We start from the raw sequence: 11,999 nt of genomic DNA, 5'->3' as shown, positions 1-11,999 counted from the left end.
CAGGGGTTCCCTGAGGACAGGGTTAAGAACCACTGATCTAAAGCATGCTGGCCTGAGGACAAGGGTTGAGAACCACTGCCTTAGACCATCTCAGTGCCCGCTGACTTGTTGAAGAACCATATCAACTGGTTCATGAGCCCAAATGCCCATTTGACATGATAAAGGCGTGTCCTCGTTCTGTGTCCTTGTTTGTGTGGGTGTGGAGTGAGATTCTGTTGTTGGTTAGAAAGAAGTTTCTGTAGTGTAGTGGTTATCACATTCGCCTCACACGCGAAAGGTCCCCGGTTCGAGACCGGGCGGAAACATGTCCCCTTTTATCAGCAGTCTCGTAAATAATTGATGCATTGTCGACAGTTACGAGTTTGTTGGAGTACCCTGGTGCCACATGCTCCGTCGTTTTCTGTAGAGCTTGTTAAGGGTCCAATCAGGTCTAACGCATGCAGAGCAGGGAAACCTGAGGTCCAGGATTGGGAAAGGTTGCTTTGGACAATCTCATTTGTTGCTAGCTTGCTGAAGAAGAGTATCAACTAGTTCATGAGCCGAAATGCCCATGTCGAGATTTTAAATGTGTGTCCTTGTTCTGTTTCCTTGTTACTTGCGTGTTTGTGTGTGCACTGGGCTTCTGTCTTTCAGGAGTTGGCAGTTTCCGTAGTGTAGCGGTTATCACGTTCGCTTAACACGCGAAAGGTCCCCGGTTCGAGACCGGGCGGAAACTTCTGCATCTTTCCTCGGGTTTCGTCCAATGGCGATCCTCTCGAGAGTAGTTAATGTCCCATGTAGTCCCAATGTCCCAAGAAGTCCCATGATTCAGTGGAGTTGACATGTCATTCTTTGAAATGGGAAGTCAGCTACCCTGGTGCGACTTGTGCGGATTCGCCTTTTAAGCCGTTCCGTTGTTTCTACCAGTCGGTAGAATCCCGTTCAGCAAGATTACCATGAATGTCATGGGCCAAGGACCTTTGTTACTTCTGAGACCTTCAGACCAGTCCTTCGCGATCCTGGTCCCACCTGCCCTGCCCTGCCCTGCATGTTTGAGATGTTTCCCTGCTCCAACACACCCGATTCAAATAAGTGGGTCGTTATGTAGCTCTCTAGAAGCCTGGTAACCAACATGCATTTGAATCAGGTGTGTTGGAGCCAAGAAACCTCTAAAAACATGCAGGACAGGGGTTCCCTGAGGACAGGGTTAAGAACCACTGATCTAAAGCATGCTGGCCTGAGGACAAGGGTTGAGAACCACTGCCTTAGACCGTCTCAGTGCCCGCTGACTTGTTGAAGAACCATATCAACTGGTTCATGAGCCCAAATGCCCATTTGACATGATAAAGGCGTGTCCTCGTTCTGTGTCCTTGTTTGTGTGGGTGTGGAGTGAGATTCTGTTGTTGGTTAGGAAGAAGTTTCCGTAGTGTAGTGGCTATCACGTTCGCCTCACACGCGAAAGGTCCCCGGTTCGAGACCGGGCGGAAACATGTCCCCTTTTATCAGCAGTCTCGTAAATAATTGATGCATTGTCGACAGTTACGAGTTTGTTGGAGTACCCTGGTGCCACATGCTCCGTCCTTTTCTGTAGAGCTTGGTAAGGGTCCAATAAGGTCTAACGCATGCAGAGCAGGGAAACCTGAGGTCCAGGATTGGGAAAGGTTGCTTTGGACAATCTCATTTGTTGCTAGCTTGCTGAAGAAGAGTATCAACTAGTTCATGAGCCGAAATGCCCATGTCGAGATTTTAAATGTGTGTCCTTGTTCTGTTTCCTTGTTACTTGCGTGTTTGTGTGTGCACTGGGCTTCTGTCTTTCAGGAGTTGGCAGTTTCCGTAGTGTAGCGGTTATCACGTTCGCTTAACACGCGAAAGGTCCCCGGTTCGAGACCGGGCGGAAACTTCTGCATCTTTCCTCGGGTTTCGTCCAATGGCGATCCTCTCGAGAGTAGTTAATGTCCCATGTAGTCCCAATGTCCCAAGAAGTCCCATGATTCAGTGGAGTTGACATGTCATTCTTTGAAATGGGAAGTCAGCTACCCTGGTGCGACTTGTGCGGATTCGCCTTTTAAGCCGTTCCGTTGTTTCTACCAGTCGGTAGAATCCCGTTCAGCAAGATTACCATGAATGTCATGGGCCAAGGACCTTTGTTACTTCTGAGACCTTCAGACCAGTCCTTCGCGATCCTGGTCCCACCTGCCCTGCCCTGCCCTGCATGTTTGAGATGTTTCCCTGCTCCAACACACCCGATTCAAATAAGTGGGTCGTTATGTAGCTCTCTAGAAGCCTGGTAACCAACATGCATTTGAATCAGGTGTGTTGGAGCCAAGAAACCTCTAAAAACATGCAGGACAGGGGTTTCCCTGAGGACAGGGTTAAGAACCACTGATCTAAAGCATGCTGGCCTGAGGACAAGGGTTGAGAACCACTGCCTTAGACCGTCTCAGTGCCCGCTGACTTGTTGAAGAACCATATCAACTGGTTCATGAGCCCAAATGCCCATTTGACATGATAAAGGCGTGTCCTCGTTCTGTGTCCTTGTTTGTGTGGGTGTGGAGTGAGATTCTGTTGTTGGTTAGGAAGAAGTTTCCGTAGTGTAGTGGCTATCACGTTCGCCTCACACGCGAAAGGTCCCCGGTTCGAGACCGGGCGGAAACATGTCCCCTTTTATCAGCAGTCTCGTAAATAATTGATGCATTGTCGACAGTTACGAGTTTGTTGGAGTACCCTGGTGCCACATGCTCCGTCCTTTTCTGTAGAGCTTGGTAAGGGTCCAATAAGGTCTAACGCATGCAGAGCAGGGAAACCTGAGGTCCAGGATTGGGAAAGGTTGCTTTGGACAATCTCATTTGTTGCTAGCTTGCTGAAGAAGAGTATCAACTAGTTCATGAGCCGAAATGCCCATGTCGAGATTTTAAATGTGTGTCCTTGTTCTGTTTCCTTGTTACTTGCGTGTTTGTGTGTGCACTGGGCTTCTGTCTTTCAGGAGTTGGCAGTTTCCGTAGTGTAGCGGTTATCACGTTCGCTTAACACGCGAAAGGTCCCCGGTTCGAGACCGGGCGGAAACTTCTGCATCTTTCCTCGGGTTTCGTCCAATGGCGATCCTCTCGAGAGTAGTTAATGTCCCATGTAGTCCCAATGTCCCAAGAAGTCCCATGATTCAGTGGAGTTGACATGTCATTCTTTGAAATGGGAAGTCAGCTACCCTGGTGCGACTTGTGCGGATTCGCCTTTTAAGCCGTTCCGTTGTTTCTACCAGTCGGTAGAATCCCGTTCAGCAAGATTACCATGAATGTCATGGGCCAAGGACCTTTGTTACTTCTGAGACCTTCAGACCAGTCCTTCGCGATCCTGGTCCCACCTGCCCTGCCCTGCCCTGCATGTTTGAGATGTTTCCCTGCTCCAACACACCCGATTCAAATAAGTGGGTCGTTATGTAGCTCTCTAGAAGCCTGGTAACCAACATGCATTTGAATCAGGTGTGTTGGAGCCAAGAAACCTCTAAAAACATGCAGGACAGGGGTTTCCCTGAGGACAGGGTTAAGAACCACTGATCTAAAGCATGCTGGCCTGAGGACAAGGGTTGAGAACCACTGCCTTAGACCGTCTCAGTGCCCGCTGACTTGTTGAAGAACCATATCAACTGGTTCATGAGCCCAAATGCCCATTTGACATGATAAAGGCGTGTCCTCGTTCTGTGTCCTTGTTTGTGTGGGTGTGGAGTGAGATTCTGTTGTTGGTTAAGAAGAAGTTTCCGTAGTGTAGTGGCTATCACGTTCGCCTCACACGCGAAAGGTCCCCGGTTCGAGACCGGGCGGAAACATGTCCCCTTTTATCAGCAGTCTCGTAAATAATTGATGCATTGTCGACAGTTACGAGTTTGTTGGAGTACCCTGGTGCCACATGCTCCGTCCTTTTCTGTAGAGCTTGGTAAGGGTCCAATAAGGTCTAACGCATGCAGAGCAGGGAAACCTGAGGTCCAGGATTGGGAAAGGTTGCTTTGGACAATCTCATTTGTTGCTAGCTTGCTGAAGAAGAGTATCAACTAGTTCATGAGCCGAAATGCCCATGTCGAGATTTTAAATGTGTGTCCTTGTTCTGTTTCCTTGTTACTTGCGTGTTTGTGTGTGCACTGGGCTTCTGTCTTTCAGGAGTTGGCAGTTTCCGTAGTGTAGCGGTTATCACGTTCGCTTAACACGCGAAAGGTCCCCGGTTCGAGACCGGGCGGAAACTTCTGCATCTTTCCTCGGGTTTCGTCCAATGGCGATCCTCTCGAGAGTAGTTAATGTCCCATGTAGTCCCAATGTCCCAAGAAGTCCCATGATTCAGTGGAGTTGACATGTCATTCTTTGAAATGGGAAGTCAGCTACCCTGGTGCGACTTGTGCGGATTCGCCTTTTAAGCCGTTCCGTTGTTTCTACCAGTCGGTAGAATCCCGTTCAGCAAGATTACCATGAATGTCATGGGCCAAGGACCTTTGTTACTTCTGAGACCTTCAGACCAGTCCTTCGCGATCCTGGTCCCACCTGCCCTGCCCTGCCCTGCATGTTTGAGATGTTTCCCTGCTCCAACACACCCGATTCAAATAAGTGGGTCGTTATGTAGCTCTCTAGAAGCCTGGTAACCAACATGCATTTGAATCAGGTGTGTTGGAGCCAAGAAACCTCTAAAAACATGCAGGACAGGGGTTTCCCTGAGGACAGGGTTAAGAACCACTGATCTAAAGCATGCTGGCCTGAGGACAAGGGTTGAGAACCACTGCCTTAGACCGTCTCAGTGCCCGCTGACTTGTTGAAGAACCATATCAACTGGTTCATGAGCCCAAATGCCCATTTGACATGATAAAGGCGTGTCCTCGTTCTGTGTCCTTGTTTGTGTGGGTGTGGAGTGAGATTCTGTTGTTGGTTAGGAAGAAGTTTCCGTAGTGTAGTGGCTATCACGTTCGCCTCACACGCGAAAGGTCCCCGGTTCGAGACCGGGCGGAAACATGTCCCCTTTTATCAGCAGTCTCGTAAATAATTGATGCATTGTCGACAGTTACGAGTTTGTTGGAGTACCCTGGTGCCACATGCTCCGTCCTTTTCTGTAGAGCTTGGTAAGGGTCCAATAAGGTCTAACGCATGCAGAGCAGGGAAACCTGAGGTCCAGGATTGGGAAAGGTTGCTTTGGACAATCTCATTTGTTGCTAGCTTGCTGAAGAAGAGTATCAACTAGTTCATGAGCCGAAATGCCCATGTCGAGATTTTAAATGTGTGTCCTTGTTCTGTTTCCTTGTTACTTGCGTGTTTGTGTGTGCACTGGGCTTCTGTCTTTCAGGAGTTGGCAGTTTCCGTAGTGTAGCGGTTATCACGTTCGCTTAACACGCGAAAGGTCCCCGGTTCGAGACCGGGCGGAAACTTCTGCATCTTTCCTCGGGTTTCGTCCAATGGCGATCCTCTCGAGAGTAGTTAATGTCCCATGTAGTCCCAATGTCCCAAGAAGTCCCATGATTCAGTGGAGTTGACATGTCATTCTTTGAAATGGGAAGTCAGCTACCCTGGTGCGACTTGTGCGGATTCGCCTTTTAAGCCGTTCCGTTGTTTCTACCAGTCGGTAGAATCCCGTTCAGCAAGATTACCATGAATGTCATGGGCCAAGGACCTTTGTTACTTCTGAGACCTTCAGACCAGTCCTTCGCGATCCTGGTCCCACCTGCCCTGCCCTGCCCTGCATGTTTGAGATGTTTCCCTGCTCCAACACACCCGATTCAAATAAGTGGGTCGTTATGTAGCTCTCTAGAAGCCTGGTAACCAACATGCATTTGAATCAGGTGTGTTGGAGCCAAGAAACCTCTAAAAACATGCAGGACAGGGGTTTCCCTGAGGACAGGGTTAAGAACCACTGATCTAAAGCATGCTGGCCTGAGGACAAGGGTTGAGAACCACTGCCTTAGACCGTCTCAGTGCCCGCTGACTTGTTGAAGAACCATATCAACTGGTTCATGAGCCCAAATGCCCATTTGACATGATAAAGGCGTGTCCTCGTTCTGTGTCCTTGTTTGTGTGGGTGTGGAGTGAGATTCTGTTGTTGGTTAGGAAGAAGTTTCCGTAGTGTAGTGGCTATCACGTTCGCCTCACACGCGAAAGGTCCCCGGTTCGAGACCGGGCGGAAACATGTCCCCTTTTATCAGCAGTCTCGTAAATAATTGATGCATTGTCGACAGTTACGAGTTTGTTGGAGTACCCTGGTGCCACATGCTCCGTCCTTTTCTGTAGAGCTTGGTAAGGGTCCAATAAGGTCTAACGCATGCAGAGCAGGGAAACCTGAGGTCCAGGATTGGGAAAGGTTGCTTTGGACAATCTCATTTGTTGCTAGCTTGCTGAAGAAGAGTATCAACTAGTTCATGAGCCGAAATGCCCATGTCGAGATTTTAAATGTGTGTCCTTGTTCTGTTTCCTTGTTACTTGCGTGTTTGTGTGTGCACTGGGCTTCTGTCTTTCAGGAGTTGGCAGTTTCCGTAGTGTAGCGGTTATCACGTTCGCTTAACACGCGAAAGGTCCCCGGTTCGAGACCGGGCGGAAACTTCTGCATCTTTCCTCGGGTTTCGTCCAATGGCGATCCTCTCGAGAGTAGTTAATGTCCCATGTAGTCCCAATGTCCCAAGAAGTCCCATGATTCAGTGGAGTTGACATGTCATTCTTTGAAATGGGAAGTCAGCTACCCTGGTGCGACTTGTGCGGATTCGCCTTTTAAGCCGTTCCGTTGTTTCTACCAGTCGGTAGAATCCCGTTCAGCAAGATTACCATGAATGTCATGGGCCAAGGACCTTTGTTACTTCTGAGACCTTCAGACCAGTCCTTCGCGATCCTGGTCCCACCTGCCCTGCCCTGCCCTGCATGTTTGAGATGTTTCCCTGCTCCAACACACCCGATTCAAATAAGTGGGTCGTTATGTAGCTCTCTAGAAGCCTGGTAACCAACATGCATTTGAATCAGGTGTGTTGGAGCCAAGAAACCTCTAAAAACATGCAGGACAGGGGTTCCCTGAGGACAGGGTTAAGAACCACTGATCTAAAGCATGCTGGCCTGAGGACAAGGGTTGAGAACCACTGCCTTAGACCGTCTCAGTGCCCGCTGACTTGTTGAAGAACCATATCAACTGGTTCATGAGCCCAAATGCCCATTTGACATGATAAAGGCGTGTCCTCGTTCTGTGTCCTTGTTTGTGTGGGTGTGGAGTGAGATTCTGTTGTTGGTTAGGAAGAAGTTTCCGTAGTGTAGTGGCTATCACGTTCGCCTCACACGCGAAAGGTCCCCGGTTCGAGACCGGGCGGAAACATGTCCCCTTTTATCAGCAGTCTCGTAAATAATTGATGCATTGTCGACAGTTACGAGTTTGTTGGAGTACCCTGGTGCCACATGCTCCGTCCTTTTCTGTAGAGCTTGGTAAGGGTCCAATAAGGTCTAACGCATGCAGAGCAGGGAAACCTGAGGTCCAGGATTGGGAAAGGTTGCTTTGGACAATCTCATTTGTTGCTAGCTTGCTGAAGAAGAGTATCAACTAGTTCATGAGCCGAAATGCCCATGTCGAGATTTTAAATGTGTGTCCTTGTTCTGTTTCCTTGTTACTTGCCTGTTTGTGTGTGCACTGGGCTTCTGTCTTTCAGGAGTTGGCAGTTTCCGTAGTGTAGCGGTTATCACGTTCGCTTAACACGCGAAAGGTCCCCGGTTCGAGACCGGGCGGAAACTTCTGCATCTTTCCTCGGGTTTCGTCCAATGGCGATCCTCTCGAGAGTAGTTAATGTCCCATGTAGTCCCAATGTCCCAAGAAGTCCCATGATTCAGTGGAGTTGACATGTCATTCTTTGAAATGGGAAGTCAGCTACCCTGGTGCGACTTGTGCGGATTCGCCTTTTAAGCCGTTCCGTTGTTTCTACCAGTCGGTAGAATCCCGTTCAGCAAGATTACCATGAATGTCATGGGCCAAGGACCTTTGTTACTTCTGAGACCTTCAGACCAGTCCTTCGCGATCCTGGTCCCACCTGCCCTGCCCTGCATGTTTGAGATGTTTCCCTGCTCCAACACACCCGATTCAAATAAGTGGGTCGTTATGTAGCTCTCTAGAAGCCTGGTAACCAACATGCATTTGAATCAGGTGTGTTGGAGCCAAGAAACCTCTAAAAACATGCAGGACAGGGGTTCCCTGAGGACAGGGTTAAGAACCACTGATCTAAAGCATGCTGGCCTGAGGACAAGGGTTGAGAACCACTGCCTTAGACCGTCTCAGTGCCCGCTGACTTGTTGAAGAACCATATCAACTGGTTCATGAGCCCAAATGCCCATTTGACATGATAAAGGCGTGTCCTCGTTCTGTGTCCTTGTTTGTGTGGGTGTGGAGTGAGATTCTGTTGTTGGTTAGGAAGAAGTTTCCGTAGTGTAGTGGCTATCACGTTCGCCTCACACGCGAAAGGTCCCCGGTTCGAGACCGGGCGGAAACATGTCCCCTTTTATCAGCAGTCTCGTAAATAATTGATGCATTGTCGACAGTTACGAGTTTGTTGGAGTACCCTGGTGCCACATGCTCCGTCCTTTTCTGTAGAGCTTGGTAAGGGTCCAATAAGGTCTAACGCATGCAGAGCAGGGAAACCTGAGGTCCAGGATTGGGAAAGGTTGCTTTGGACAATCTCATTTGTTGCTAGCTTGCTGAAGAAGAGTATCAACTAGTTCATGAGCCGAAATGCCCATGTCGAGATTTTAAATGTGTGTCCTTGTTCTGTTTCCTTGTTACTTGCCTGTTTGTGTGTGCACTGGGCTTCTGTCTTTCAGGAGTTGGCAGTTTCCGTAGTGTAGCGGTTATCACGTTCGCTTAACACGCGAAAGGTCCCCGGTTCGAGACCGGGCGGAAACTTCTGCATCTTTCCTCGGGTTTCGTCCAATGGCGATCCTCTCGAGAGTAGTTAATGTCCCAAGAAGTCCCATGATTCAGTGGAGTTGACATGTCATTCTTTGAAATGGGAAGTCAGCTACCCTGGTGCGACTTGTGCGGATTCGCCTTTTAAGCCGTTCCGTTGTTTCTACCAGTCGGTAGAATCCCGTTCAGCAAGATTACCATGAATGTCATGGGCCAAGGACCTTTGTTACTTCTGAGACCTTCAGACCAGTCCTTCGCGATCCTGGTCCCACCTGCCCTGCCCTGCCCTGCATGTTTGAGATGTTTCCCTGCTCCAACACACCCGATTCAAATAAGTGGGTCGTTATGTAGCTCTCTAGAAGCCTGGTAACCAACATGCATTTGAATCAGGTGTGTTGGAGCCAAGAAACCTCTAAAAACATGCAGGACAGGGGTTTCCCTGAGGACAGGGTTAAGAACCACTGATCTAAAGCATGCTGGCCTGAGGACAAGGGTTGAGAACCACTGCCTTAGACCGTCTCAGTGCCCGCTGACTTGTTGAAGAACCATATCAACTGGTTCATGAGCCCAAATGCCCATTTGACATGATAAAGGCGTGTCCTCGTTCTGTGTCCTTGTTTGTGTGGGTGTGGAGTGAGATTCTGTTGTTGGTTAGGAAGAAGTTTCCGTAGTGTAGTGGCTATCACGTTCGCCTCACACGCGAAAGGTCCCCGGTTCGAGACCGGGCGGAAACATGTCCCCTTTTATCAGCAGTCTCGTAAATAATTGATGCATTGTCGACAGTTACGAGTTTGTTGGAGTACCCTGGTGCCACATGCTCCGTCCTTTTCTGTAGAGCTTGGTAAGGGTCCAATAAGGTCTAACGCATGCAGAGCAGGGAAACCTGAGGTCCAGGATTGGGAAAGGTTGCTTTGGACAATCTCATTTGTTGCTAGCTTGCTGAAGAAGAGTATCAACTAGTTCATGAGCCGAAATGCCCATGTCGAGATTTTAAATGTGTGTCCTTGTTCTGTTTCCTTGTTACTTGCGTGTTTGTGTGTGCACTGGGCTTCTGTCTTTCAGGAGTTGGCAGTTTCCGTAGTGTAGCGGTTATCACGTTCGCTTAACACGCGAAAGGTCCCCGGTTCGAGACCGGGCGGAAACTTCTGCATCTTTCCTCGGGTTTCGTCCAATGGCGATCCTCTCGAGAGTAGTTAATGTCCCATGTAGTCCCAATGTCCCAAGAAGTCCCATGATTCAGTGGAGTTGACATGTCATTCTTTGAAATGGGAAGTCAGCTACCCTGGTGCGACTTGTGCGGATTCGCCTTTTAAGCCGTTCCGTTGTTTCTACCAGTCGGTAGAATCCCGTTCAGCAAGATTACCATGAATGTCATGGGCCAAGGACCTTTGTTACTTCTGAGACCTTCAGACCAGTCCTTCGCGATCCTGGTCCCACCTGCCCTGCCCTGCCCTGCATGTTTGAGATGTTTCCCTGCTCCAACACACCCGATTCAAATAAGTGGGTCGTTATGTAGCTCTCTAGAAGCCTGGTAACCAACATGCATTTGAATCAGGTGTGTTGGAGCCAAGAAACCTCTAAAAACATGCAGGACAGGGGTTTCCCTGAGGACAGGGTTAAGAACCACTGATCTAAAGCATGCTGGCCTGAGGACAAGGGTTGAGAACCACTGCCTTAGACCGTCTCAGTGCCCGCTGACTTGTTGAAGAACCATATCAACTGGTTCATGAGCCCAAATGCCCATTTGACATGATAAAGGCGTGTCCTCGTTCTGTGTCCTTGTTTGTGTGGGTGTGGAGTGAGATTCTGTTGTTGGTTAGGAAGAAGTTTCCGTAGTGTAGTGGCTATCACGTTCGCCTCACACGCGAAAGGTCCGCGGTTCGAGACCGGGCGGAAACATGTCCCCTTTTATCAGCAGTCTCGTAAATAATTGATGCATTGTCGACAGTTACGAGTTTGTTGGAGTACCCTGGTGCCACATGCTCCGTCCTTTTCTGTAGAGCTTGGTAAGGGTCCAATAAGGTCTAACGCATGCAGAGCAGGGAAACCTGAGGTCCAGGATTGGGAAAGGTTGCTTTGGACAATCTCATTTGTTGCTAGCTTGCTGAAGAAGAGTATCAACTAGTTCATGAGCCGAAATGCCCATGTCGAGATTTTAAATGTGTGTCCTTGTTCTGTTTCCTTGTTACTTGCGTGTTTGTGTGTGCACTGGGCTTCTGTCTTTCAGGAGTTGGCAGTTTCCGTAGTGTAGCGGTTATCACGTTCGCTTAACACGCGAAAGGTCCCCGGTTCGAGACCGGGCGGAAACTTCTGCATCTTTCCTCGGGTTTCGTCCAATGGCGATCCTCTCGAGAGTAGTTAATGTCCCATGTAGTCCCAATGTCCCAAGAAGTCCCATGATTCAGTGGAGTTGACATGTCATTCTTTGAAATGGGAAGTCAGCTACCCTGGTGCGACTTGTGCGGATTCGCCTTTTAAGCCGTTCCGTTGTTTCTACCAGTCGGTAGAATCCCGTTCAGCAAGATTACCATGAATGTCATGGGCCAAGGACCTTTGTTACTTCTGAGACCTTCAGACCAGTCCTTCGCGATCCTGGTCCCACCTGCCCTGCCCTGCCCTGCATGTTTGAGATGTTTCCCTGCTCCAACACACCCGATTCAAATAAGTGGGTCGTTATGTAGCTCTCTAGAAGCCTGGTAACCAACATGCATTTGAATCAGGTGTGTTGGAGCCAAGAAACCTCTAAAAACATGCAGGACAGGGGTTTCCCTGAGGACAGGGTTAAGAACCACTGATCTAAAGCATGCTGGCCTGAGGACAAGGGTTGAGAACCACTGCCTTAGACCGTCTCAGTGCCCGCTGACTTGTTGAAGAACCATATCAACTGGTTCATGAGCCCAAATGCCCATTTGACATGATAAAGGCGTGTCCTCGTTCTGTGTCCTTGTTTGTGTGGGTGTGGAGTGAGATTCTGTTGTTGGTTAGGAAGAAGTTTCCGTAGTGTAGTGGCTATCACGTTCGCCTCACACGCGAAAGGTCCCCGGTTCGAGACCGGGCGGAAACATGTCCCCTTTTATCAGCAGTCTCGTAAATAATTGATGCATTGTCGACAGTTACGAGTTTGTTGGAGTACC

General features: G+C 49.2%; 21 non-coding genes across 21 annotated transcripts; all 21 read left to right on the top strand.

Moving 5' to 3' along the window:
• Positions 1–232: 232 nt before the first annotated feature.
• trnav-cac (transfer RNA valine (anticodon CAC)) lies at positions 233–305 on the top strand. The gene has a single exon. It is a non-coding gene; the product is annotated as a tRNA-Val (tRNA).
• A 337-nt stretch (positions 306–642) lies between these two features.
• On the top strand, positions 643–715 carry trnav-aac (transfer RNA valine (anticodon AAC)). Its single transcript has one exon. It is a non-coding gene; the product is annotated as a tRNA-Val (tRNA).
• Positions 716–1,396: 681 nt separating this feature from the next.
• Positions 1,397–1,469, top strand: trnav-cac (transfer RNA valine (anticodon CAC)). The gene has a single exon. It is a non-coding gene; the product is annotated as a tRNA-Val (tRNA).
• A 337-nt stretch (positions 1,470–1,806) lies between these two features.
• On the top strand, positions 1,807–1,879 carry trnav-aac (transfer RNA valine (anticodon AAC)). Its single transcript has one exon. It is a non-coding gene; the product is annotated as a tRNA-Val (tRNA).
• Positions 1,880–2,561: 682 nt separating this feature from the next.
• Positions 2,562–2,634, top strand: trnav-cac (transfer RNA valine (anticodon CAC)). The gene has a single exon. It is a non-coding gene; the product is annotated as a tRNA-Val (tRNA).
• Positions 2,635–2,971: 337 nt separating this feature from the next.
• trnav-aac (transfer RNA valine (anticodon AAC)) lies at positions 2,972–3,044 on the top strand. Its single transcript has one exon. It is a non-coding gene; the product is annotated as a tRNA-Val (tRNA).
• Positions 3,045–3,726: 682 nt separating this feature from the next.
• Positions 3,727–3,799, top strand: trnav-cac (transfer RNA valine (anticodon CAC)). Its single transcript has one exon. It is a non-coding gene; the product is annotated as a tRNA-Val (tRNA).
• Positions 3,800–4,136: 337 nt separating this feature from the next.
• trnav-aac (transfer RNA valine (anticodon AAC)) lies at positions 4,137–4,209 on the top strand. The gene has a single exon. It is a non-coding gene; the product is annotated as a tRNA-Val (tRNA).
• A 682-nt stretch (positions 4,210–4,891) lies between these two features.
• On the top strand, positions 4,892–4,964 carry trnav-cac (transfer RNA valine (anticodon CAC)). Its single transcript has one exon. It is a non-coding gene; the product is annotated as a tRNA-Val (tRNA).
• Positions 4,965–5,301: 337 nt separating this feature from the next.
• trnav-aac (transfer RNA valine (anticodon AAC)) lies at positions 5,302–5,374 on the top strand. Its single transcript has one exon. It is a non-coding gene; the product is annotated as a tRNA-Val (tRNA).
• A 682-nt stretch (positions 5,375–6,056) lies between these two features.
• On the top strand, positions 6,057–6,129 carry trnav-cac (transfer RNA valine (anticodon CAC)). The gene has a single exon. It is a non-coding gene; the product is annotated as a tRNA-Val (tRNA).
• Positions 6,130–6,466: 337 nt separating this feature from the next.
• trnav-aac (transfer RNA valine (anticodon AAC)) lies at positions 6,467–6,539 on the top strand. The gene has a single exon. It is a non-coding gene; the product is annotated as a tRNA-Val (tRNA).
• Positions 6,540–7,220: 681 nt separating this feature from the next.
• On the top strand, positions 7,221–7,293 carry trnav-cac (transfer RNA valine (anticodon CAC)). Its single transcript has one exon. It is a non-coding gene; the product is annotated as a tRNA-Val (tRNA).
• A 337-nt stretch (positions 7,294–7,630) lies between these two features.
• trnav-aac (transfer RNA valine (anticodon AAC)) lies at positions 7,631–7,703 on the top strand. The gene has a single exon. It is a non-coding gene; the product is annotated as a tRNA-Val (tRNA).
• A 676-nt stretch (positions 7,704–8,379) lies between these two features.
• Positions 8,380–8,452, top strand: trnav-cac (transfer RNA valine (anticodon CAC)). Its single transcript has one exon. It is a non-coding gene; the product is annotated as a tRNA-Val (tRNA).
• Positions 8,453–8,789: 337 nt separating this feature from the next.
• On the top strand, positions 8,790–8,862 carry trnav-aac (transfer RNA valine (anticodon AAC)). Its single transcript has one exon. It is a non-coding gene; the product is annotated as a tRNA-Val (tRNA).
• A 664-nt stretch (positions 8,863–9,526) lies between these two features.
• On the top strand, positions 9,527–9,599 carry trnav-cac (transfer RNA valine (anticodon CAC)). Its single transcript has one exon. It is a non-coding gene; the product is annotated as a tRNA-Val (tRNA).
• A 337-nt stretch (positions 9,600–9,936) lies between these two features.
• trnav-aac (transfer RNA valine (anticodon AAC)) lies at positions 9,937–10,009 on the top strand. Its single transcript has one exon. It is a non-coding gene; the product is annotated as a tRNA-Val (tRNA).
• A 682-nt stretch (positions 10,010–10,691) lies between these two features.
• On the top strand, positions 10,692–10,764 carry trnav-cac (transfer RNA valine (anticodon CAC)). Its single transcript has one exon. It is a non-coding gene; the product is annotated as a tRNA-Val (tRNA).
• A 337-nt stretch (positions 10,765–11,101) lies between these two features.
• trnav-aac (transfer RNA valine (anticodon AAC)) lies at positions 11,102–11,174 on the top strand. The gene has a single exon. It is a non-coding gene; the product is annotated as a tRNA-Val (tRNA).
• A 682-nt stretch (positions 11,175–11,856) lies between these two features.
• On the top strand, positions 11,857–11,929 carry trnav-cac (transfer RNA valine (anticodon CAC)). Its single transcript has one exon. It is a non-coding gene; the product is annotated as a tRNA-Val (tRNA).
• The last annotated feature ends 70 nt before the right edge of the window (positions 11,930–11,999 follow it).

Source organism: Osmerus mordax, chromosome 17 (genome assembly GCF_038355195.1).
Source record: "Osmerus mordax isolate fOsmMor3 chromosome 17, fOsmMor3.pri, whole genome shotgun sequence".
Lineage (NCBI taxonomy): Eukaryota > Metazoa > Chordata > Actinopteri > Osmeriformes > Osmeridae > Osmerus > Osmerus mordax.
This window is presented reverse-complemented; position numbering and strand designations above follow the sequence as displayed.